The 26,867-nt window shown below is 32.0% G+C and overlaps 1 long non-coding RNA gene across 1 annotated transcript; it reads right to left on the bottom strand.

Annotated features, from left to right (window-relative positions):
• Positions 1 to 366: 366 nt before the first annotated feature.
• Positions 367 to 5,513, bottom strand: LOC145273148 (uncharacterized). Its single transcript, XR_013866185.1, has 3 exons — positions 5,453 to 5,513; positions 4,122 to 4,178; positions 367 to 423 (listed from the first exon to the last, which is right to left on the bottom strand). It is a non-coding gene; the product is annotated as an uncharacterized LOC145273148 (long non-coding RNA).
• Between the last annotated feature and the right edge of the window lie 21,354 nt (positions 5,514 to 26,867).

Consider the following 26,867-nt stretch of genomic DNA (forward strand, 5'->3'; position numbering starts at 1 on the left):
TTATTCTTAACATAATGAATCTGTCATGTGAACGATTCACGCATGCGGATTCGTTGAACAGTTGACAAACAGATAACAATTCGATGACCTCCATTATGAATTTTTCAAGTTGGCTCGCTTGACAGCCCTTTTTCCGTAAGAAAACCGATTTAAAAATATTTTTAAACACAGCTGAAGTTCCTATACACAAAATTAAACTTCTTTAGATCAAATATTTTTGAGTATATAAGTTAAGAAGCGTTCTCACACACATTCTCACTGTTGTAGATATATATATATAAAATTTACTGTTATATTTGCAGATGTTTTTTCTTGACAGTAAACTAAGAAGAAACTAAAAATAAAAATACAAATATTTTTACGCACCATTCTCGCAGGGAGGTACTTCCTCGTCGCATGGTTGAATAGGAGCAGCTTGGTTCGCTATAATAATAAGAAATTGATTTTATTAGATTAAAACTCATATGATATTTGTTATTTTATTAACATTCCGGAAAAAAATCATATGATATTTGTTATTTTAATCATATTTAGGCGAAAATCATATGATATTTGTTATTTTAATAGGAGAAAATGTTCAAATGTAAAAAGCTTCTAGTCAAATACGAGAATCTTTATTCGGACTAAGGAATCTATACAAAATGTCGCGACATTTCGGGTATTGGACATATCTGTAGATGTTTTTTTTATGAGAGTAAAATAAGAGGAAATTAAATATCAAAATACAAATATTTTTACGAACCATTTTAATCATATTTAGGCGAAAATCATATGATATTTGTTATTTTAATCATATTTAGGCGAAAATCATATGATATTTGTTACTTTAATCATATTTAGGCGAAAATCATATGATATTTGTTATTTTAATCATATTTAGGCGACAATAATATGATATTTGTTATTTTAATAATATTTAGGCGAAAATCATATGATATTTGTTATTTTAATCATATTTAGGCGAAAATCATATGATATTTGTTACTTTAATCATATTTAGGCGAAAATCATATGATATTTGTTATTTTAATCATATTTAGGCGAAAATCATATGCTATTTGTTATTTTAATCATATTTAGGCGAAAATGTTCAAATGTAGAAAGCTTCTAGTCAAATACGAGAATCTTTATTCGGACTAAGAAATCTATACAAAATGTCGCGACATTTCGGGTATTGGACATATCTGTAGATGTTTTTTTATGAGAGTAAAATAAGAGGAAATTAAATATCAAAATACAAATATTTTTACGAACCATTTTAATCATATTTAGGCGAAAATCATATGATATTTGTTATTTTAATCATATTTAGGCGAAAATCATATGATATTTGTTACTTTAATCATATTTAGGCGAAAATCATATGCTATTTGTTATTTTAATCATATTTAGGCGACAATAATACGATATTTGTTATTTTAATCATATTTAGGCGAAAATTATATGATATTTGTTATTTTAATCATATTTAGGCGAAAATCATATGATATTTGTTATTTTAATCATATTTAGGCGAAAATCATATGATATTTGTTACTTTAATCAGATGTAGGCGAAAATCATATGATATTTGTTATTTTAATCATATTTAGACGAAAATAATATGATATTTGTTATTTTAATCAGATGTAGGCGAAAATCATATGATATTTGTCGTTTTAATCATATTTAGACGAAAATCATATGATATTTGTTATTTTAATCATATTTAGACGAAAATCATATGATATTTGTTATTTTAATCATATTTAGGCGAAATTCATATGATATTTGTTATTTTAATCATATTTAGGCGAAAATCATATGATATTTGGTATTTTAATCATATTGAGGCGAAAATCATATGCTATTTGTTATTTTAATCATATTTAGGCGAAAATGTTCAAATGTAGAAAGCTTCTAGTCAAATACGAGAATCTTTATTCGGACTAAGAAATCTATACAAAATTTCGCGACATTTCGGTGATTGGACATATCTGTAGATGTTTGTTTCATGAGAGTAAAATAAGAAGAAATTAAAAATCAAAATACAAATATTTTTACGAACCATTTTCACAGGGAGGTACTTCCCCGTCGCATGGTTTAATAGGAGCAGCTTGGTTCGCTATAATAATAATAAATTGATTTTATTAGATTAAAACTCATATGATATTTGTTATTTTAATCAGATGTAGGCGAAAATCATATGATATTTGTCGTTTTAATCATATTTAGACGAAAATAATATGATATTTGTTATTTTAATCATATTTAGACGAAAATCATATGATATTTGTTATTTTAATCATATTTAGGCGAAAATCATATGATATTTGTTATTTTAATCATATTTAGGCGAAAATCATATGATATTTGTTATTTTAATCATATTTAGGCGACAATAATATGCTATTTGTTATTTTAATAATATTTAGGCGAAAATCATATGATATTTGTTATTTTAATCATATTTAGGCGAAAATCATATGATATTTGTTACTTTAATCATATTTAGGCGAAAATCATATGATATTTGTTATTTTAATCATATTTAGGCGAAAATCATATGCTATTTGTTATTTTAATCATATTTAGGCGAAAATGTTCAAATGTAGAAAGCTTCTAGTCAAATACGAGAATATTTATTCGGACTAAGAAATCTATACAAAATGTCGCGACATTTCGGGTATTGGACATATCTGTAGATGTTTTTTTATGAGAGTAAAATAAGAGGAAATTAAATATCAAAATACAAATATTTTTACGAACCATTTTAATCATATTTAGGCGAAAATCATATGATATTTGTTATTTTAATCATATTTAGGCGAAAATCATATGATATTTGTTACTTTAATCATATTTAGGCGAAAATCATATGCTATTTGTTATTTTAATCATATTTAGGCGACAATAATACGATATTTGTTATTTTAATAATATTTAGGCGAAAATTATATGATATTTGTTATTTTAATCATATTTAGGCGAAAATCATATGATATTTGTTATTTTAATCATATTTAGGCGAAAATCATATGATATTTGTTACTTTAATCAGATGTAGGCGAAAATCATATGATATTTGTTATTTTAATCATATTTAGACGAAAATAATATGATATTTGTTATTTTAATCAGATGTAGGCGAAAATCATATGATATTTGTCGTTTTAATCATATTTAGACGAAAATCATATGATATTTGTTATTTTAATCATATTTAGACGAAAATCATATGATATTTGTTATTTTAATCATATTTAGGCGAAATTCATATGATATTTGTTATTTTAATCATATTTAGGCGAAAATCATATGATATTTGGTATTTTAATCATATTGAGGCGAAAATCATATGCTATTTGTTATTTTAATCATATTTAGGCGAAAATGTTCAAATGTAGAAAGCTTCTAGTCAAATACGAGAATCTTTATTCGGACTAAGAAATCTATACAAAATTTCGCGACATTTCGGTGATTGGACATATCTGTAGATGTTTGTTTCATGAGAGTAAAATAAGAAGAAATTAAAAATCAAAATACAAATATTTTTACGAACCATTTTCACAGGGAGGTACTTCCCCGTCGCATGGTTTAATAGGAGCAGCTTGGTTCGCTATAATAATAATAAATTGATTTTATTAGATTAAAACTCATATGATATTTGTTATTTTAATCAGATGTAGGCGAAAATCATATGATATTTGTCGTTTTAATCATATTTAGACGAAAATCATATGATATTTGTTATTTTAATCATATTTAGACGAAAATCATATGATATTTGTTATTTTAATCATATTTAGGCGAAAATCATATGATATTTGGTGTTTTAATCATATTTAGGCGAAAATCATATGATATTTGTTATTTTAATCATATTCAGCGAAAATCATATGAAATTTTTATTTTAATCATATTTAGGCGAAAATAATATGCTATTTGTTATTTTAATCATATTTAGGCGAAAATGTTCAAATGTAGAAAGCTTCTAGTCAAATACGAGAATCTTTATTCGGACTAAGAAATCTATACCAAATTTAGCGACATTTCCGTGATTGGACATATCTGTAAATGTTTTTTTCGTGAGGGTAAAATATGAAGAAATTAAAAATCAAAATACAAATATTTTTACGAACCATTTTCGCAGGGAGGTACTTCTCCGTCGCATGGTTTAATAGGAGCAGCTTGGTTCGCTATAATAATAAGAAACTGATTTTATTAGATTAAAACTCATATGATATTTGTTATTTTAATCATATTTAGGCGAAAATGTTTGGATTAAATAATTTCGGTGATGAGACAGAGGTAAGGCTTTGATTAACAGTGCGGGATCTATTAGGTTGGTGATTCTATTTTTGGACCCTGTCTAAGAGCGATAGACTCGTGCCAAATTCACCAGCCAGATGCAGCAGAAATGTTTCGATACATAAGCGAATGGTGTATTTTATAAACATGTAGGATACTTCCTGGTGTGAACAACATTCTAACACGTCAATACAAGTTTATAATCAATAATTGCTATTTAATCTTGTAATTTTGCTTATCTCAACATTGTTTCCAGTAGTCCTGGACTTCTCCTTGCCATTGGATTCAAGCAGTGCCGATTCAGGAACGGTGTGGTTGTGATTGCGCAACCCTCGTCTCACAATTTTACGCGCAGCTCTCCCTACAGGGGGTATCCTTTGTCTTTCGAGACTGAATAGAGGCATCGATTGTTTTTAATGAAGTAACGCATATAAAACAATTCAATGCGAACGAGTTGATATTAAAGAGATAAAAATACAAAAATTGACAATAATATTACTTTTAAATAAATAGAAAAAAAATGGAAAATCGTTTTCTAATATTTCGATGTTTTTTTTGAAATGCAAAACAGGAAAAATTAGGTAAAATAATATGCCGTTTATTTGACAGTATGCACTTTCATGTAAATGAAATATTTCATCTGTCTTTACTAATAGTATCATATAGGTTTAACCTCTATACCGCTATTTTGTAGCCTGTCTGAGAAATTGTGATCAGATAGATGGACTGCCGCATAGCCTCCTTCAATTCGGGTGACTAAACTTTGGAGGATCAGGTGCTCTGTATCCTGGGAGGGTTTCTTGCATTTTGGGAAGATTGGGGAGTCTATTTGTCTCTCCCTGCGTTTGTTTACTGCAGTCCTGCAATGTCTTTTTCTGATCCGGGTTGGTTCCTACCCTTTGTAGCAAAACCTTTTAGGTGCAAAGTTGAGTCTTTAATGATACTACCTACTTTGTGAATATTGTTTCTGTATTACTCCTTCAATCTCAACCGGGCCGAAAATTTTAATTTTTGAGTTGTAGAAAGGCTTTCAGATATCTGGAACATTTTTTTAAATATTGTTTTTACCAATAATTTAGTTAATAAAATTTAATAAAATACAACTATTAAAATAATTCTACACTCAATGAAAAATAAGAATATAAGAAATCGTTTGAGTTACCTGTAAACGCAGAGAAGACGCAGAGAGCCAACAAGAAAATCATTTTTGCGTTCATGATTGTCTGGAAAAGAAATAAAGAAATATAAAAATAGTTTCATTAATTGATCCTCAGATTTTTATAATAAGTTTTAACGTTATTAAATAGCTGCATTCAATGAAAGCCGAATTATTTCGTATCAAATCGATGACATAAAGTTAAAATTAAAAGGAAACACATTTAACAACGAAGAAAACTTGAAGACTTACATTTGGTGTTTTTGATTGTTCGAGATACCAAATGGATGTTGCATAGAACGGTTGTTGGAAGGAAGAGGGTTAGATGAGAGAAGAGCATCGTATTTATAGGGATCGAACAAAAGATTGTGTCGTGGACTCTTTGTTCTTTGCAAGACTAATTGTTGTCATGGTGATTTGGGTGATTCAATTTCGAATTAAAGCTTCATTGTTGTGCGCAATTAATGGAATGCTTTGATTCAAACAGATTTCACTCAAGTAATAAAGTAGATTAATCCTGAGATGAAAAGAACAATTGGTAAATCTTTCATTTTTAGTAGAATTCCTTATTTCTCTTTTCGGAATTCTTTTAGAAGAATTCGCATGACGCACATAACATTTTTTTATAACAATTCTGAACTAATTTTTAATATAATCTTTAGAACAATTTCGTCAAATAATGAATACATATTCAGACATGTTTTGATTGGTGGAAATTCCCAAATTAATTAAGAGATTTTCATTTTCATGCAAAATTAAATACGATTTTGTTTTTACTCTTACTTATTATATATTTCATGCTTGCACATTTCACCACTGCGCGTTTTGAAACTGCAATTTGAGCTCTGTATATTGATTGGACCAATCAGCTTTTTGATTTTATATGGTAGACCTTTCTGCTTGTGTGGTAATAACATTTCTCAGACGCACTTGTGATGTTAGTCTTGATAAGGTGTTAACTTTAGTCAAAATCGCCTTTTCCTTCTATCATTGGACTTTTTCGATTACCGATTATTGGTACTTATCGAAGACATTTCGATATAAAACCTATTTTAGAACACTTCCAGACACATAAATTACGTTGGTGTGAAATTTCATAAAAATAGGTCCAGTCTTTGTGGAATCTATAGGGAACCAGCTCCCGGACAGACACACACAAAGATCATTTTAAATAGTCGTTAGAAACTAGTGGGGAGAACCGACGTTGCCCGGGATGTCATTATGATCAACGGATGTTTCACACTCCTATATTTTTCAGTATCATTAAAATCGGTAAAATGACTCATTTTCCAATAAAATCGATTTATTGCCTGCATTATTTGGAAGGCCATCGCGATGCATTGCGAAGGAAGCTCCACATGCCTCTCCGGACTGACTTAGTTCACAATACATTGTAGTCTACAGTGAAGTGTAGAGAACTTAATGCTGATTTTACAAAATTTCTTTTGTTATATAAAACTAGCAGGACTCATTACCCGGCGTTGCCTGGTTGAAGCATGTCACCCTCCTCATAAAAAATAAACTACGGTTGTTGTTGGTGGACAATCCCAAAGTTCCTAATGGTAAGAACAGTCTCCGGAATCGACACCCCTAACCTCCTCATATTTAGAACGTCGTATGGAATAGATACGACCAACCTCGCCAAGGCAAGAACAGCTTTCGGAATAGACACCCCATTTTTACTTTATTTTAATTTTTTTATTATTTTAACTTTGTATGAGGTGTGAGACTGTCCTCGTATTTATCCAAGTTCAATCTTGTTGTCAGCATACCTACTCGCAAAGACTATAAAACAAAAACAATGGGAGGTGTGTGGCAGTATCGTGCAGAGAGAAGTACATTTTTATCGCGCATGCGAAGAACAGTGAATTACAGTGAATAATGCACGCTATTATATTTGTAAAACTACTTGTTTTCGCCAAGGTTAAAATAGGTTGTCTTATTCAGCATAGTCTAAGACCTATAGAAGTTGTCAGTTTAAAGGAAATAGTGTCGTCGGTGGTAAGGTACAACGTACCTAAAAAAAAGTTAATGTCTGAGCAGTGTAGAAAACGAGTCCTGAAAAGCAAACTAAACAAAAAACAACTATAGTAAAATAAAATAACCAGTGAAATGCTAATTTATCTGGGCGTAATTCAGACTTAGAGTGTTAAAATGTGTGTTAATATCAAAAGAGATGGGTTTTTATGATTTTGAAAGTGAAAAATAACATATATATATATATATATATATATATATATATATATATATATATATATATATATATGTATATATATATATATATATATATATATATTTGCACAGTGGTTACCTGGGAACGTCGGTCTGGTTGTATGTCCGTGTAATATAATATTTCGAGAAAGATCTCTTCGTCAGATATTTATTTGACTTTGACAAACGTGTTTATTATAGGCAGTAACTATACCGCATACTGCTGCGGTATAGTTACTGCTTACAACAACACGTTTGTCAAAGTCAAGTAAATATCTGACGATATATATATATATATATATATATATATATATATATATATATATATATATATTGTCTAATCACCCCAATCTAGGCTCAGTGCCTGTTTGATGCAGAGGCTACTACAACTCTCTGATATAAGGAGATTCGGTGGACGTTTATGTAAATGTCTCTCCCCTGCAAATCCACAATTTATATTTTTTCTTTTTTCACGGTAATTTTATCGATTACAAATTTAACTTTCAGATAAGAAAGAAGTAAACTTGTAAAAAACAATTATGATTTTATCATCGGGGTTTAGTTTTCAGTTATAACGTTCAACTGAATTGAGAATGTATTTGTGACCATCACAGAGAAAAAATATTGTCGCAATATTTTTCTCGGTGATAGTAACCAAATACGTGTTCAATAAATAATGTTAATCCAAATAATGCGTAATGGCATGTGTAACTTTTAACTAACTGTTATAGTTAATTTTGTAAACATCAGTCTGTAATTTAAGCATAGTAAATTAAAAATGATCTAAAAAAAAGATCAGTTCATTTTGTCATCAGTTAATTTAGGACGGCCAAACCAGATATAATGTAAATAAAGCTGCAATTTTATTTGTTTAATTTAACAATATATAAATAATGTTAATCGAAATAATGCGTAATGTCGACTTTTCCCTATATGTTATGGTTAATTGTTGTAAACATCACTAATTATAATAAGAGAAAAGTGACGATCGTAACATTATAAATGATTTCAAAGGAGATCAGTTCATTTTAGCATTTGTTAATTTAGGACGCGGAAACTGGGTATGATATAAAGAAAGCTGTGCGTTTTTGTAATGTAACAATGTGTAAATCAGATTAATCTTAATAATGCATGATCGCATGTATAACTTGTAGGTAAATCTAAAACTCAGTCTGTAAAATAAAGGAAAAGCGACGATAATGGGGTAAAAATGATTAAAAACAATACGTAGCGAATGATCGGCCATATTGACTGAGGGCTGTGGTGTTCGTTCGTCAGTGTAAAATCCGGAAAAATAGAATTTCATGGTCGCAGCCAATGAAGATAGGAAAAATATATTCGAATAGTGAAGTGCAAATGTAGTTGCAGGTGTCTGAGTGTTTAATCCAGTTAATAAGAGTGTCAGGTCAATGTCATTATAATGGTTATATATTTACCCAATCTTTACTAGGAGAGCAGGAGGACTTTTCAGGTAGAGGGTGAAAAAGAATTACTAAGTCTATAGATCTTGGCAATCGTGATGTTTTCGCTCGTAGGAAGTAAGATAGGATTTTATTATTACGAATAAATGTGTCTGTAACGGCTTTAAAAAGTTACAGAGGGTAAAAGTTTAGCCATAATAAATTTGGATGTGGCATTTGGGTAGGTCGATTTGCAATTATTTTTCAGAAAATCAACATGGCACATATGGTGATAGTTGGGATTTGATGTGATAAGAACATATACCAAAAATTAGATTCCCATCTTGAACAGAAAATTGAGCATTTAATTTTAAGAATCGTGTAGAAAAATGTTGAAAAATCCTTCATTTTCATAGCATTTTTCACAACACTGACTTTGAAATTTCACTATTTTTATAAACTATTCAATTAAACTGGATATATTTATATGAAATTCATTGAAAGAAAAATAAATACATGAATTATAATTTTAATTATGAATCACAACTAGCAAAATATCTCAACTTCTACTCCATTGATTAAACAAAAATTGTAAAAAGCTAATTAGCAACTTAGTCTTTAAAATTTCACAATTCAAAAAGACATGTGGAGATGTATTACACAATATAACAACTTGATACAAGTTACAGAACCATGTATTTTAAATTTTTTATTAGAGGCAATAGTATAAACTTGTAAAAGAACTAATTTGTTCTTTATAATTTGTTTTGAGGAAAATGAAGGTCTAATTTGCTGGCACGATGACTTTGTAATAATGTGTCTATGTCTTACTTTCTGCCCATATACAACTTTTTGAGAAAAATCAATCAAATTTCACCAGTGTGTGGCTGCAAAATTGACGTTAGTAATCTTTTTCATTTCTTTTTTGAGTTGTTCACTATTTCTGGGAAAACCAACACTAAAAAATGCTAAACAGTTATTTGAAAACATTTATGTTTTTATTTATTTGCAATGTAATATGAATAAAACTAACTATTGTTTATGTAGATTAAGAAAACTAATAAAATTTAATGGATAACTATTTATTTACTTAATATACAAAATCCTTTGAATGCCCTCTTCTCTCACATTCAATTAATCTGAGTTTATCATCGATATTATATTTTCCAGGAGTAGTGCAAAAGCACTATATTTTGAACAGTTTAAAACAGTAATTTGGATTTCAGTTAACTATTTGGTTCTCTGAACCATATTAAAATATACTTTTGTTGGTTAAACAAATATTGTCGGTTTTGAACTCCAACCAACTAACTGCATATACTTGGATGATAAATTTGACCAAAATGATAATTTATCATAATGTTTGAGGATAGACAACTCTAGTCCATAAACACATTAATCTTGTGGTTTATGTTAGCCATCTTCCTTGATTTAAGGGCCCAATTGTCTAAGTAAACTTCTCCACAAGAAATGCTAACAGCACATTCAAAAAGTAGTCTCTGGTCTTCACACTTAAATTATTTGTTTCTTCTGCTGTCAGATAATGATGATCGGGAGGGACACTAATCTTTTAGAATTCTACTTGAAGCAAATCTTGATAATTATTGATACAAAGTTTCCCCAAAGGACGAGTAAATGTTAGGCTTTTTGTTATTCCATCAATTAATTTAAAAAGTGCTGTAAATGGCAGTTCTTCTAGTGGAACCTGAAAATTGATATATTTGCATGTTTAATAAGAGCCAGATTACATAATAAATACCAATACATTATTTTCCACAAGAAAGTAATATAATTGCAAGCGAATCTATGGAATTAATTTTACCTCCTTGTTATGGGGTCAAGTGCAGATTATGTGCTTTTTTTACAATTTTCTCTCTTGCACTTTACTGCAAAGTCATCACATCTCAAGACAGAAAATTTACAACTACAAGAAGATATATCAAACAGTCTGGCTGTTCCTTCATTCTTTTAACTTTGATTGCTGCAAGAGATTTCCTGACAATCTGTTTGGCCCTCTTATAGAAAAATATATTGACCTTCTTTCCTATATAATGTTACCTTAACAAGGGTATTTGTGGATGGACTGCTTGTTTAATACTAATTATTTCCTTGGCAATTAACTTAGAAATATCACTATTTTTTAAGTGGGGATAACTGGTTTCGAGGAAATAACTAAACTGGATAACTTGTCGTGAATTTGGGGGTGCTGTTTTATCCAAATGACAAGGTGGACCAGCAAATTTTGTGAACCACAGGTTAAAACTGAACGTCATGCTTTTACTGACATTCTAATCTGAAAAGTAAAATAAATAAATGGATTATAACTGAAAGAAACTGTAATTGGCTATCTTCCAGTTTCATACGTAAAAAATAAGTGCAAGTTATAAGAAATAATGAAAAACTTTGTAGAATTGAATTAGATTTATTGAAGAGAGAGGACCAAAACAAAATCAGAGGCATCGTAGTGTTTAGTTTAGACATTTTAACAGATTTTAGCTTCTCCTTCGATAACATGAATTTATCCATAAAAAGATTCATTCCTGCTGTAGATGTGACATTTTAAACGAGTGTTTAGTGTTTAGAGTTTGAAAAATCAGTGCTTGTGCATCTAAGTTACTATGCTATTTTTTATAGTATTTTCAAGTTAAATTTAATTTTTATGAAATTTTTGTTTATTACATTTTTAGGTGAAAGTAAAGAATAGTTACAATACAACATTCTTCCCATATTAAGAATGGCTTTCTAAATAGCAAAGTTATTTTAGCACAATAACATAGATGCACAAATAACGAAAAACCGTTAAAGTTTCCTTATTTACTCGTATTAATCTTTGTGGGTTATCATATTTTATAACTATAATTTTAGAAGAAAAACACTGCTTAAAAACTATTACTCCCTAAAAAAATATCAAGATTAAAAATGACACTAATTTTCTGCAAAGTATTTTTTAATAAGTAGAAAACTTGAAAATTTACGTGGTTATGTTTCGTAAAGAATGTATAGAATAAAATTGTATGGAATATTTTTTTTTGGTTTTAATATTAAACTTGAGTATTACCATATTTTAATAAAAGTTTCACATAGAATTTTATGTGAAATATTAGATAGGTGCAAAAATAATGTATTTGACGTTCATTTGAACGTCAACCAATGCCATTATTTTGGCACCAACCTTATAGAAACACAAATTAAAAAAGATAAAACGAATATGTTTAAATTCACTGCATGAGCTTGAAATATAATAACATTTTCTAAACAAGTCTTTTTCGTTTTTCCTTACGAAATAATTAAGAATAAATCGTAATTTTTCCAAATTAAATAATAAACAAACGTTAATTTTCAATATCAATAACGAGCGTGTTTTGCGACGGTTAAATCTAGAATGTTTCCACCCCCAAAAAGTTCCTGAAATGAAAAATCGAACTTTGGTCGTTATTATTTAAAAAAACATAATTTTGCCTTTACACTTAATATCTATTTTATTAATTCATAATCCTCACTCATTTTATTTTAAAATGTAGTTTAAAGTATATTCTAAATAATGATTCCATTTTCTTAACAGTACGGATTGTTTTAATGACGGGACGGTCTTAAAAATTCACCGAAAAACTTTTAATCGCTTCAATTTTTAAACTTTAAAGTCATTTCCTCAAGCAAAGATAACGATTTTGAGAAAAATATTTCGTGTAGGTCTCTTCTATGTCAAACCACAACTATCATCACCAGTGCCTCACCGGGGTTCCAAAATCGACCTGCCCTTATGTGGCATCTGTTCTTGTAATCCTACATTGATTTGAGCGATAGGGGAATTTTTGAAATGAAAGACGCACCCTTGTCATAGCAAAGAACTTAGTGCTGATGTTATATACCGTGCTTTACTACTTGTACGGTGATCATGGCTTAAATTTCGGTTTAAAATGATAAAGTAAACCTGTTGATTTTTATATGTTGAGCCTTTCAGCTTGTGTGGTAATAAAGATTCTCAAATGGACTTGCGATATTAGGCTGTGTAAAGATTTAAATTTGGTCCAAATCACCTGTTCCTGCTTTCATCAGACTTTTTCCATTATCGATTATCGATGCTTATCTGATACAGAACCTATCTTAAACAACTGTCAGGCACAGGAGGTACATTCGTTTGAAATTTCATAAAAAATCGGCACAACCGTTTTCGGGTCTATAGGGAACGAACTCACACACAGACAAACACAGGCAACAAAGTTCCATTTATATAATAGTAGATAGATAGATAGATAGATAGATAGATAGATAGATAGATAGATAAATGAATAGATATTAGTAAAAACGATCCTACAATCGTGTTTGTTTCCAATGCAAAGTCCGAAATTGTTGTTTATATTCAAACCGCTGATGTTCTGTTTCTGAAGTTTCACTTTGTATATTTTAATATCTTTTCATTTTTTATATCTATAATAAATCCGACAAATAATAAATTCAAATAAAAAATGTATGAAATGGAATTGAATATTTGATATCAATCGAAAGTTGGAGAACGAGAATAAATTAATCTAATCTCAGTTTTCAATTTGTAATTAATATTCCAGAAACTACTCCATAACTCTGACAAGTGTTCATAGTTTGAAATGCATTTTAACACTAGAAACAGATTTGATGTGAATATATGAAGAAATATAGTTTGAAATACATTTGAACACTAGAAACAGATTTGATAGGAATATTTCCCGATTATATAAATATAAATTACATAAATTCCCGTTGTCGGTGTATTACTCTGTGTGTGTGTTAGTATGTCCACTAAAAAGGTTGGTCATTCGCATCGAACCGGCATGAACATGGTACCGTTAAAAAGAGCAATCTCTCGGACACATAATATGGAAGAATTAGAAAAAATAGACAACTATTTCATGTAGAAATGTTTTGTTTGAAGAGGGGTCAGGTAAAACTCTTGGTTTCGAAGCTGTTTGTAAATCGCACATGCACGCACGGGCGATTAGTTGTTTTATTTTATAAAAACTAAATTTGCAACGTCATATCATCTGTGTCGTTGTCGTCCGATCGATAACACGTTCACTTACGAACTTTAGTTATATAAGTTCACGCTCAGTACGCGGCATTTTTTTTTCTTTTAACAATTTTTTTTTTTCGGTTTCGCTTCTGGCTAATGGCACTCACCTTTTTTTTTTAACTCTATTTTACGACCCTGAGACGTTTAATAAATAAAGTTCACGTTTCAATGTTATAACATCAAACTTTTTACCCAATTTATCCTCATTTTCTTTTTAGCATTTGTTAGAATTTAAAATTTCTTTTAATACAATTTCATGAATTTTTCTATTTTATTTTGCTCGCTTTTTTCACATCATGGATACAGACATATACTAACTTTCAATTTCTTTCATTTTTTCGTTTTTCCATGGAGGAAATCACTTATCAAGACCTAAAGACCACTCGATGAAAAGTGTTAATCAGTGTACGGTTGTCACCGGTATAATAGTGTATTAATAAATAGTGCTGGGAATGAGGTTGAAGTAGATTATTTATGGTGATGGCTCAGCAAGAACTTGTTTGTATTGGAACTGAAGACGACCATATTTTAGTCAGTTAAAAAGCAGGTCAGCGTAACAGAGTTCCACATGCGGGAAGTTCTATGAAAGAAGCTTTGTTCATGGAATTTGCGTTTAGACTTAAACATAGATAGAAAGTAAGGGAATTGTTGATAGTGGCTGTAGTTAGACAGGTGTTTTTGTGAAGATTTGACACCCTGTATAGGCAAAGAGCATTAGGTGCTTTTGTTTTTTGTTAAGGGAGAAAAATTATTTCATTGTGTTGAACGTACGTTAATGTATTCCCCTTTGTTATTTCTGATAGACGGTTTTTGTATTTTTAGAGATGATTGCTTTAAACGTATTTGAATAGTTTTGGCAGACGGCTTTTTCCTCGGGAATTTATGTTCTTATTTATTTAAACTTTTATATTACGTAAAGAGTTACCAACAAAATATAGCCACTCAAACTTTTGTTGTATATCGTTCATTAATTCATCGATCATTCTTATGTTGCAGGAAATGTCGAAAACAATAGATTTGAATACAACAAAATTTCCATCTGAGCTTCATCAATTAATATGATGAGTCAAACATGTCTACAAGACAAGTTCGTCCTAAAACGTTGAAGACACTTTTGTACGGCAATTCAAATGTGAACCTTACATTGAAGCTCAGACAAGCACTTGCCATGAAATTAACGATATAGGAAAGGCAGGCTCGCAACATACGGGAAAGACGTTGCACGGAATAAAAAAGGGCATAACCTACTAGTTTTGATGCAAATTTTGAACAATGTCAAGGCAGAACATAATCTATATATCTAATAAAGTGAGAATGTGTTTGTGTGAAGACAATTCTCAACCGATATACTCGACGAATTGTTTATCAACTGACTTAAAATTTGGGATATAGTTTATTTAGACACGCGGAAAACATTTTAATCGGAGTTCATCGGGAAAACGGGCTGTTACAAGGTAAAAATTTAAAAAAGTTGTTACATGATGGTCATCAGATTTTTATCTGTCAACTGTTTCACTATGCGCATGCGTAAATGGTACATGTAGTAGATTCCTTATGTTAAGAATAAGTAAGTTTGAAAACACTTATTAAAGACCGTTTCAAGCTGGCGTAATCATTATCGTACTTAACTCACTGTCTTTAAGTGGTGATTTTGATCTCAGCTCAAGTATTTTTTACTTACAAAAGATGAACTGTTAAAAAAAAACTATAATACACTCATGCACTTGTCTCAGTCTCTGTTTGAATTAGAAGATAATATTTATGCGTATTTTACGATCGGTCGTGGCCGGGTGAACTGCTAGTATTATTATATTTTCATACAAGCTTTGAGCCGAACTGAATTTGTCCGTGTTTCTAACCTGTGTTGCCCCTGGCAGCGTCATGCTATTACAAACGACAGTAAAATTATATTTATTGGCAACAGAAAATACAGGGTGACCCCCTAGTAAAAACAGGCCTCAAATCTAATTAGGCTCTATTTCTTAGTGTTTTGTCCGAAGTAAATGAAACTGGGCTATGGGATGGACACTCAAAATCAGTCTGTTGGAACCAAAACTTGCTCATGAGCGACGGGTAGATGCTCCGGAGCTCACTCTTGAAGGTTTTGAGGATTTCCACATACCGCTCCTTGGTGACTGTCACTGCTATGTCAGATTCTTCGATGAAGATTGGTCTGATGATGCCTCTGGCCGAGATTGCAGCCCACACCGTGCACTTAGGAGAGTGTAGGAGCTTGGTGGCTACTTCATTGGTTCTGGAGGACCCCCAGAAGACATATGTCTTGGAGTTCACCTTTCCATCAGGATGTAAGTTGGCTTCATCTGAGGTCCAAAGGAGGTTAAGGAAACTTCGTGTCTCCTCAATCATCTCGAGCATATTGACTGCCATAGCCCTCCTCTGCCTCTTGTCTGAGGCTGTAAGGGTCTGCAGCGTCTGTATTCTGTATGGGTAAGCCCTGATATCGTTCACCAGCACTCTCCTCCAAGTCTCACGATGCATACCGCGTGACTGACTTCGCTTACGCACAGAGCGTTTCAGATTCTGCTGGAGAGATTCTCTCACTCTTTCGACCAGCTCGGCTGTTCGCTTCTTGGGACGTCCCGAGTGTCTTGGACGATTCTCTCTGACAGCGTTGAGATTTTCCATGGTCCCATACTTCTCGAAGTCCATCCAGTTTTGAATTCTGCTTTTGGATGGAGCCTTTTTACATTCGACTTACGTATGAAACTGTCCTGGGTTTTCTTAAACGAGCCTGTCTTGTAGTAAAATTTAACACAATGTATTCTTTGTCACTAGTTCCCACTGGGGTCTTGGTGTACTCACGATCCTTGATTCTGGCATGTCCTGTAAAATAAGGGTAATCGGTGAATAAATAATGGAGATATCACATAAAGTGTACACGGTGCCCGTTTTTTTGGATCAGCCTGTAAATGTTACTTAAAAATAACATCTTTTTCGTGTCTTTCGAAATTATAACGTCCTTGTACAGATCTGAACGATAAAAAAACAACACTACAGTTTTTAAAAACAAATTATTGAAAATATCAATTCAGGTAAATTGATTATCTAGTGGATGTGACATCTATTCAACGTAACCGACATCAGCTTTAATCACCACCTCGATGCGGAACTGTGGATATGCCTGTCCACAAGCGCCGGCCGAGCTCGACGAATACTCTGCAAATGGCGGCAGTTAGGTTTGCTTTGGTGTTGTTGGAGGTCATGTTGGTAATGTCCTCAGCGTATGATTAAACGAAGTAGTCCAGTTGGTTCAGGTCAGTGAAGGACGGGGGCTAGTGAAAGAAGGGTACAAAGTCGTAGCACTATTTCTGCAACCAACCCTGGATCTCTTTGGACTTGTGGGCCGGTGTCCAGACTGCTGCCTAAACCAGGGTCTACTAGCAGCCACACGATTGCATCAGGAGATAACAACACTCTTCAGCACATCCAGGTTCACTTTGGTGTTTACTTTCAGGCGGACTTCGAAGATCTGAAACCACACCAAAGATCATAAAGATGGTACAGAAACTTTGTTTCATCACCCTGGGCACATCCCTGTAATTCGTGAAAATCCAGCAATGCCATTTGCTGGTGCTGGCAATGGTCCTGTTGTCATAATTTGAATAGATAGAGAACATGAGTTGGACAGTTCTCCGATCTCGCACACTGAACATTGTGTCACTTCCAAACATGATAGAAGGTCAAACAGAAATGGAATCAGGTAATCTTTCTATGGCAGCAATTGTATCGTTCCACCCTGTATAGGTAAAGAGCATTAAGTGCTTTTGTTTTTTGTTCACGCAGAAAAATTATTTCATTGTGTTGAACGTACGATAAGCATAGACGGTTTTTGTATTTTTGAGATGATTGCTTTAATTATATTTAAACAATTTTTGCAGACGACTTTATCCTCGTGAATTTTTTTCTTATTAATTTAAACTTTATATTACGTAAAGAGTGACCAACAAAATATAGCCACTCAAACTTTTGTTGTATATCCTTCATTAGTTCACGCAGAAAAATTATTTCATTGTGTTGAACGTACGATAAGGATAGACGGTTTTTGTATTTTTAGACATGATTGCTTTAATTATATTTGAATAATTTTGGCAGACGGCTTTCTCCTCGTGAATTTATTTTCTTATTTTTTTAAACTTTCATATTATGCACCGGTATAATAGTGTATTAATAAATAGTGCTGGGAATGAGGTTGAAGTGGATTATTTATGGTGATGGCTCAACAAGAACTTGTTTATATTTGACTTGAAGACGACCATATTGTAGTCAGTTGGAAAGCAGGTCAGCGTAACAGAGTTCAACATGCGGGAAGTTCTATGAAAGAAGCTTTGTTCATGGAATTTGCGTTTAGACTTAAACATAGATAGAAAGTAAGGGAATTTTTGATAGTGGCTGTAGTTAGACAGGTGTTTTTGTGAAGATTTGACACCCTGTATAGGCAAAGAGCATTAGGTGCTTTTGTTTTTTGTTAAGGCAGAAAAATTATTTCATTGTGTTGAACGTACGTTAATGTATTCCCCTTTGTTATTTCTGATAGACGGTTTTTGTATTTTTAGAGATGATTGCTTTAAACGTAATTGAATAGTTTTGGCAGACGGATTTCTCCTCGTGAATTTATGTTCTTATTTATTTAAACTTTTATATAACGTAAAGAGTGACCAACAAAATATAGCCACTCAAACTTTTGTTGTATATCGTTCATTAATTCATCGATCATTCTTATGTTGCAGGAAATGTCGAAAACAATAGATTTGAATACAACAAAATTTCCATCTGAGCTTCATCAATTAATATGATGAGTCAAACATGTCTACAAGACAAGTTCGTCCTAAAACGTTGAAGACACTTTTGTACGGCAATTCAAAAGTGAACACGCACTTTTAAATTAGGTTAAAATCAGTATTCAGTTTAAAATTCGATGATTATAAGACAGTTGTTGACAGTTGACAGTTGTTCAAGCTATTTAAGACATCTCAACAAATGTACAGTGATTTGATCGATAGCGAGACGGTCAGTTCCACAGAGTTCTAGGATTGAACGAAAAGCTAATATTAGGGGTTGCGTGATAAGTATCGAAGTTAATTTTGAGTTGAACTACAAAGCTTAAACCTTACTGTCGCTTCAAGAAATGTACAGTGAGTTTATGGATAACGTGACGATTACTTCAACAGAGTTCGGAAAACAGTCCTTAAGAATAATCTGCAGATTTTGCATCTGTTGTTAATGGTAAATTTCTGTTTATAGCAATGAGGTAAGCTCTCGCCATTGGTAACCACTTATCAAGGCCCGGAAGCCACTCAGGGATAAGGGTTAATGTAAGTACAGTTAGTTAGTGGGGATATTTAAAGTGTCTACTTAAGGGGGCGGTTCATCAGGAATTTGTTTATGTTGGATTTGGAGACATAGAAGTTGTAGTCAGGAGGGAAGCAGGCAGACGGAACAGACTTCCACAGGCGTGCAGTTCTAAGAAAGAAGCTTTGTTCATGGAATCTACGTTTTGATTTAGGCATAGATAAAGAGTGGGGAAAGATTTTGACAGTGGATTCAGCTAGACGGGTGTTTTTCGTAAAAGATTGGCGAGGGGGGTCAGATATTGGAGCTCAGACATGCACCTGCCATGGAAATAACGAAAAACCAAGATAGGCTTGCAACGTGTCTTCTGTGGGAGAGAGAGGTTGCAGGGAAGAGAAAAGGGCATCCCCCACTAAGCCACGAGGTCTATTTTGTACTCTGTCGAGGCAGGATAGGCTGTTTTTAGCTGCTCCTGTCCAGATATTGCAGCAGTATTCCATCGTTGGGCCTAGAAGCTTGACAAAACATGGGGCTTCTCCCAGCCGAGAGCCATTCATTTCAATTGATGCCAGATGGGGATCAGAGCGTTGATGATGTAAAGATAGGAGTTTGGTTTTAGATGCATTAAAGGTAACCAGCCACGTCTTCCCCCACTGAACCACTCGTTCGAGATCAGAGGAGAGAGAATCAGAGAAAGCTTTGTAATTTACAGCCTTTGATGTGTTGCTGTAGATGGTCGTGTCATCAGCATAGATGTCAACGAAAGATTTAAGTATGTGTTTAGGGAGATCATTGGTGTAGATCAGGAAGAGAGTTGGGCCCAGGATGGACTCTTGAGGAGCTCCAGTATTAATACTGCATGCCTCTGATTTTTTGTTCATCAACCACTACTCATATGAGCCTATCAGAGAGAAATGATTTAATGATAGAAAGAATATTTTCAGTTATACCGTAGCTGGAGATTTTGTGAAGTAGGCATTTACGCCATACCTTATTGAAGGCTTTTGATATGTCAAGAGCAATTGCCATGGAAAGGAAGCCTTTGTCAAGAGATTCACTCATCCTATGAGATATAACCATTAGCACATCTGCTGTAGATCTTGCAGAACGGAAACCATATTGCGTGTCACTAAGACGGTTATTTCTGCTGAGGTGGTTGACTATTTCTCTATTTAGTATGAGAGAAAGTGCTGGTTGAAGCTTTTTTAACACTATAATTGGGATGCCGTCAGGGCCAGTAGCTTTACTGAATCAAGATTCTTGATTAGCTTGGCGACCTCATAAACAGATATTTGTATGTTATCTAGCGTGTTCTGTGTTATAGCAGGAAATATGGGAAGTTGATGGCCTTCGTCGCATAGGGTAGAATTAGCTGCAAAGTCCTTTGCAAATAATTTGGCCTTGTCTAAAGCTGACGAGGATGACCTCTGGTCCGTTGATAATGGTTTGGATAGAACGCACACTTCTTTTCAGGATCCTATTTGTTATTTGCCAAAACTGGTAGAAACCAAGCTGCTGATCAGCTACTTGGGATTAAACAGACTGGGCATATAGCTCTCTTGCATTTTTATTACTCTTTTACATTGGTTGCTGGCGTTCCTGAAAGCAGCTTTAGTCTCAGTGCATCTATTACGTTGGTAGCTATGGAAAAAGTAATTTTTGTGTGCGATGGCAGCGGAACATTCTGGGGAGAACCATGGCTGGCTGTTAGGTTTTTGTTGGAATACTTTAGATGGTATGAATCGGTCTATGCCTACAATGTACCATTCGGTCAGGTCTGATACTATAGAGGACACATCCTTTTTAAACATGGAATGCAGAGGTAGATCAGATATGAATGTACAGAAGCTATCCCAGTCAGTAATGGAGTATCAGTATACAGTACGGTGGAGAGGTTGGTTTGGTAATTAATCATAAAGAGATTTACACCTGAAAATTATTTGCAAATCGGAAATGATGCTATTAATTTGCTTCGAAAATAACTTGATAAACGAATAATTTAATGGAATTTACATTTTATATGACCAACTTGCTTGAACGATTACACTTTATTAAATTATTTTATTTAGAAATAGGTAAAGAATCAAGTCAACGCTGATTAATCTAGAACCTGACGCAAAATCACGTCGGTATCTTCCAGCAGTTTATGGTAAACTCCAACAGCCTGCCGTATATTGTCAGAATATTCCGACTTGATCAAAGGGATGTTGTTAATTAGTACGCAACTTTCAATTAGTTTGTTTGCATCAAATTTATTTGCATTTTTTGTCTCAAATTAAACAATTGATTCATAAGATTTCAAAACATTAAATCATAAAATGAAAATAAAAACTAAGAAAATTTTGAATAAACAAATATTTTTATTTCACATTTTTGGAATAAAATAGAATCAAAATATTTGCGAAATGTTTGTTTATTTTGCATCTCATGGATTACAGGATCGTAAGTTGCATGGAAGTTCAGCTGCCACAGGAGCTAGAATCGAAAAAGAAAGCGGAAATGACGTCAGTTTATTTTATGAAAATTTATTTCATAAAAAAATATATTTGTTTTCAAAACAATGAAAACTGAGTATTTATGACTTCTTAAAAATAAGTGATTTTCTTAAAACATTTATTTCTGATTCATTTAATTATAACGTGAAATATATTACTACATTTTTTCAAATTTTGAAATTGTTTGAAAAAATATGTCCTACCTTCGGTGTTTGACATTTTTTGGTTTAACTTAGTTGGACTAATCAATACCACCACCACTACACAACCACAACCGCCACCACGAAATACAACACAAAATGGCTGACTCTCGGTTAATTGCATAAATTATGTTTGCATATACAAATACGTATTTATTAAAATATGTCAAATATAATTGTCTTTTATATTTATCGATTTACGTTTTTGTTGGAAGGTGAAAAAATATAAAATAGTAAAATTCAAACTTTTTGGTTTCGCACCTTTGGATTCGATTTAACATGGAAGCTCCTTGCATGGAGGGTTCTCATCACATGGAGCTTTATCTTTACATGGAGTATCCTCACATGGTTTGTCATCAATTGGAGGATTATCACATGGAGGTTCAGGAGCTGAATAAGAAAACGGAAAAGTTATTGTCTAATTTATATATAATAAATGATTCTATGTCATTATTTAGAGAGTATTTTGGTCTGTTTTAATTAAGTAAGTAAATTACAAGTAACGCGGGTGTTATGACATACAATCAAAACTTGTAACGTGATCGTTACGCTCAAACAGTGATCGTTACAATTCAAACCTTTCTCGGAACCTGCAAATACATCATTCGGTAGACATCTATCCTTCGGTTGCTACTAATATTTTCACATGCGTTCATATGCGTTTTGTTAACAAACGAAAATTTTCGATCTTCAATTTTCGGTTTGATCAACCTATCTTTTGGATTTTCTCACAAAACACGCTTAAAATATAAGCTTGATAAAATAATTTTACCTTTGGCGTCATAGATTTATGATTTACTTTATGCTTTTGAAACACGAATTCAAACATAAGCGATAATAAATTTAGTGAAATGCATAATAATAAATACATTGCGATATTTGTTTAATTTTGAAATATCAGAGAATTTAATAACTTTGAAAAATAGAGAAAATTGTATTATTCGTAAATACATTCCCAAAAAAAATACATGGCCGGAAATGGAAACCCGAATCTTGAGACCTTCACTTTTATGTGCTATTAATTAAGCTATCAGGCTTTCACATACAAAAGGCTTAAAATGTTATATTTGCAAAATAATTATAGTTGTGGCGTGACGTCATAGATTTATGATCTCCGTCATGTGATTCAAACATGAAATCCCACATAAATGATAATAAAAATAAATGAATGGTTAATCATTGTTAATAGAGATTGGAGATTATTAAATTAGTTCAAGGCAATTTATTTTACATTATCTACGTATTTGCATTTAAAATAATGCAGTATTTATAGATCTTAGAACCCGTAGGCTCAATATATTAAATGAAAAAATTAAAATCATAATTATTTGATCAAGTATTTTCCTTTTTTTGATACGCACAATCACGTTGAGACACGGGTTCTCGCCAAATCACCAAAGTTATGCAACGTTGAACCTGGTCAGTACCAGATAGGTGACCATTTGGGAAGACGAGGCGCTGTATGTACCGCGAGGTAAAATACCAGGTTGAGAAACTGGCGCGATTTATTCTTCTTTCGAGGGTAGATGGGACAACGGCTACCGAGAGAGTAGGCCGATTAACATGACTGCGTAACGTCATTACAAGATCAACATGTAGGTAAAGGTACCTAAGTTTTCCGGTGTTCAACTACGTGGCCATAAAAGATATTTTCGTTGCATTTACATTGTGGCTGTGGTAATTTTATGAAGTTAGTCCAAACGTGCATGTATTTTCTTCTCCTTAAGAGAAAAAGTAATTCTCCATTTGGATAATAATATACTTGCAATCATTATTATTGCACATTAGGATAATTTTAATCTAACAAAATATAACAGTAAGTGAACTTGTTTTTGAATTTTTATATCGGTCGAAGAGAGTCGAATATTTCATTTTATTTTTTAAACTGCAAAACAATTTTTATATGAGAATATTTTTCAGTCCGTTTTTTTATTAATAAATGAAACTTTTCGTTGAATATTTCCAAATATTTTAAAGTAAGAAACATTTTCACGGCAATGTTTTTTGTTTGTATTTTAACTGAAAAGATCGATGAATTCAATATTTTCGCAAAGGGTTGTAATTTATTTATTTTTTTTTAAATATATTTAAAACTTAAAAGTTAGTTTGTTTGTTTTATAACATTTTATCTGTAAATATTTTACATGACTGAAATGGGAAATGAAATAGGAAATTCTCTATTCTCTCCCGAGACATACGAAAACAAATTCATCTTAAAATTCATTAACTAATCAGTTTTAATTAACGTTTTTATATGAACTAAAAATAAACATTACATTAAATTTCAGTTAACATCTGTTCTTGCGTTTATCATATAAATAAATATTGTTTGGTATTTGTGCCGTGTACGTACCGTGCTGAAATAATAACGCTACTCAGAAAGCCATTCTTAACAGGGGGTTTTTCTAACTATTCTGCACTTTCAATTTAATGAAAAAAAAGATACCATAAAATTTAATTTAACTTGAAAAATATATCACGGATCGTATACTGCACAAGCGCCATTATTATTATTATTATTATTATTATTATTATTATTATTATTATTATTATTATTATTATTATTATTATTATTATTATTATTATTAATACAAAAACAATAATAAAAAGGGACTTCACGGAGAACGCGGACTCTGCGTAAACGGGTTTTAATTTAATAGTCGCTCCCTAAAAAGAAATACGCAAAAGGTTTTCATTGGTTTATTTGACCATGAAAATATTTTGGAATGTATTATTTGAGGTAAAAAAAAAAGGCCACAAGCATTATTTGAATATGTATGAAAAAATAAGTGTAACAAAAAATAAAATTATTAGTGTGGAAAATATAATAAAAAATAAATTGAAATAAAATGGAAATAAAATAAAAACAAGCATGAAATAAAAGTATGAATCAAATTTAATTAAAGCAATAAAAATACCCCCCCCCCATGAAATATACGCTCGATTACAAAAAGGTGTATCAGATAATGAGATATATACGAAGAAAGTGAAAGAAAACCTCAAGGAGGAGCTATTAATTTTAAACCTGCTTACGCAGGGTCCATGTCCCTCGTGAAGTACAAAAAAAAAATAATAAACTGTAGATACATCGACTGACGCGACACCAACTAGTTGTGAAGGATCGGGATGAGGGGGGGGGGCAGTCCGAGGTGGCGTCGTACTAACCAGATCTCCACTGGAAATGTGCAGTTACAATCTGGTAACTTAGGGAGGCATTTTGTCACCCGAATCTCAGGAAACACCAATGGCCGATGCCAACGAGAAATCAATGGCAAACGGCTGTTGCAATAACATGCAATCATCTGCACGAGTGGACAATAGGTGGCGCACATTGGAAATCTGGGGAGACTTGTTGTCACTCGGTCTCCAGGGAATACCACATGTTACTGTCAGTGAACGATCAGTGAGACAACTCCTAGTGAGTGAAATAATAATAATGTCCCCCTACCAAATTCACCACCATCCTGATTTAATATCGTAGATGTTTACTATATTTTCTTAGTTTTTAAACAATGTTCACATTATGGTATGATTGTCTGTTTGTGGTTATGTGAACTTAATTTCCGTATTCATGTATTCTGCGCTGATAGATATATAGATATACAATTCACTTTTATATCTGTAGATGTTTTTTCCTGGCAGTAAACTAAGAAGAAAATAAAAATAAAAATATTTTTACGAACCATTTTCGCAGGGAGGTACTTCTCCGTCGCATGGTTTAATAGGAGCAGCTTGGTTAGCTATAATAATAAGAAATTGATTTTATTCGATTAAAACTCATATGATATTTGTTATTTTAATCAGATGTAGGCGAAAATAATATGATATTTGTTATTTTAATCATATTTAGGCGAAAATGTTCAAATGTAGAAAGCTTCTAGTCAAATACGAGAATCTTTATTCGGACTAAGAAATCTATACAAAATTTCGCAACATTTCGGTGAGTTGACATATCTGTAAATGTTTTTTTCATGAGAGTAAAATAAGAGGAAATTAAATATCAAAATACAAATATTTTTACAAACCATTTTCGCAAGGAGGTACTTCCCCGTCGCATGGTTTAATAGGAGCAGCTTGGTTAGCTATAATAAGAAATTGATTTTATTAGATTAAAACTCATATGATATGTATTATTTTAATCAGAGATTAAATGAAACATAGATCGAATGACACATCGATACAAAAGAAAAGAAATAATAATTTCATTACATGAAAGCCCTTATTTATTTAGTGAAATTAATGAGACTTTTATTATTTTAGAATTCATCTTTACTGTTTAGGAATGGGAAAAATCAATTTACTGCCAAAAATTTGATTTTTCATAAAACCATTGAAAATAATTCTACATTTAAATACGAATGAGTAAATTGAGGAATTTGAATTTAGTTCAAGTTCCATTCCAAAGAATTTGGGCGCAATGAAGAAGTCTTCTTCGCTGCAAATACCAGTTTAATGTATACCCCCTTCATATTTAGGCAAAAATGTTCAAATTTAGAAAGCTTCTAGTCAAACACGAGAATCTTTATTCGGACTAAGAAATCTATACAAAATTTCGCAACATTTTGGTGATTGGACATATCTGTAGATGTTTTTCCTGACAGTAAATTAAGAAGAAAATAAAAATAAAAATAAAAATATTTTTACGAACCATTTTCGCAAGGAGGTTCTTCCTCGTCGCATGGTTGAATAGGAGCAGCTTGGTTCGCTATAATAATAAGAAATTGACTTTATTAGATTAAAACTCATATAATATTTGTT

Source organism: Euprymna scolopes, chromosome 4 (genome assembly GCF_053919585.1).
Source record: "Euprymna scolopes isolate OS-2025 chromosome 4, ASM5391958v1, whole genome shotgun sequence".
NCBI lineage: Eukaryota > Metazoa > Mollusca > Cephalopoda > Sepiida > Sepiolidae > Euprymna > Euprymna scolopes.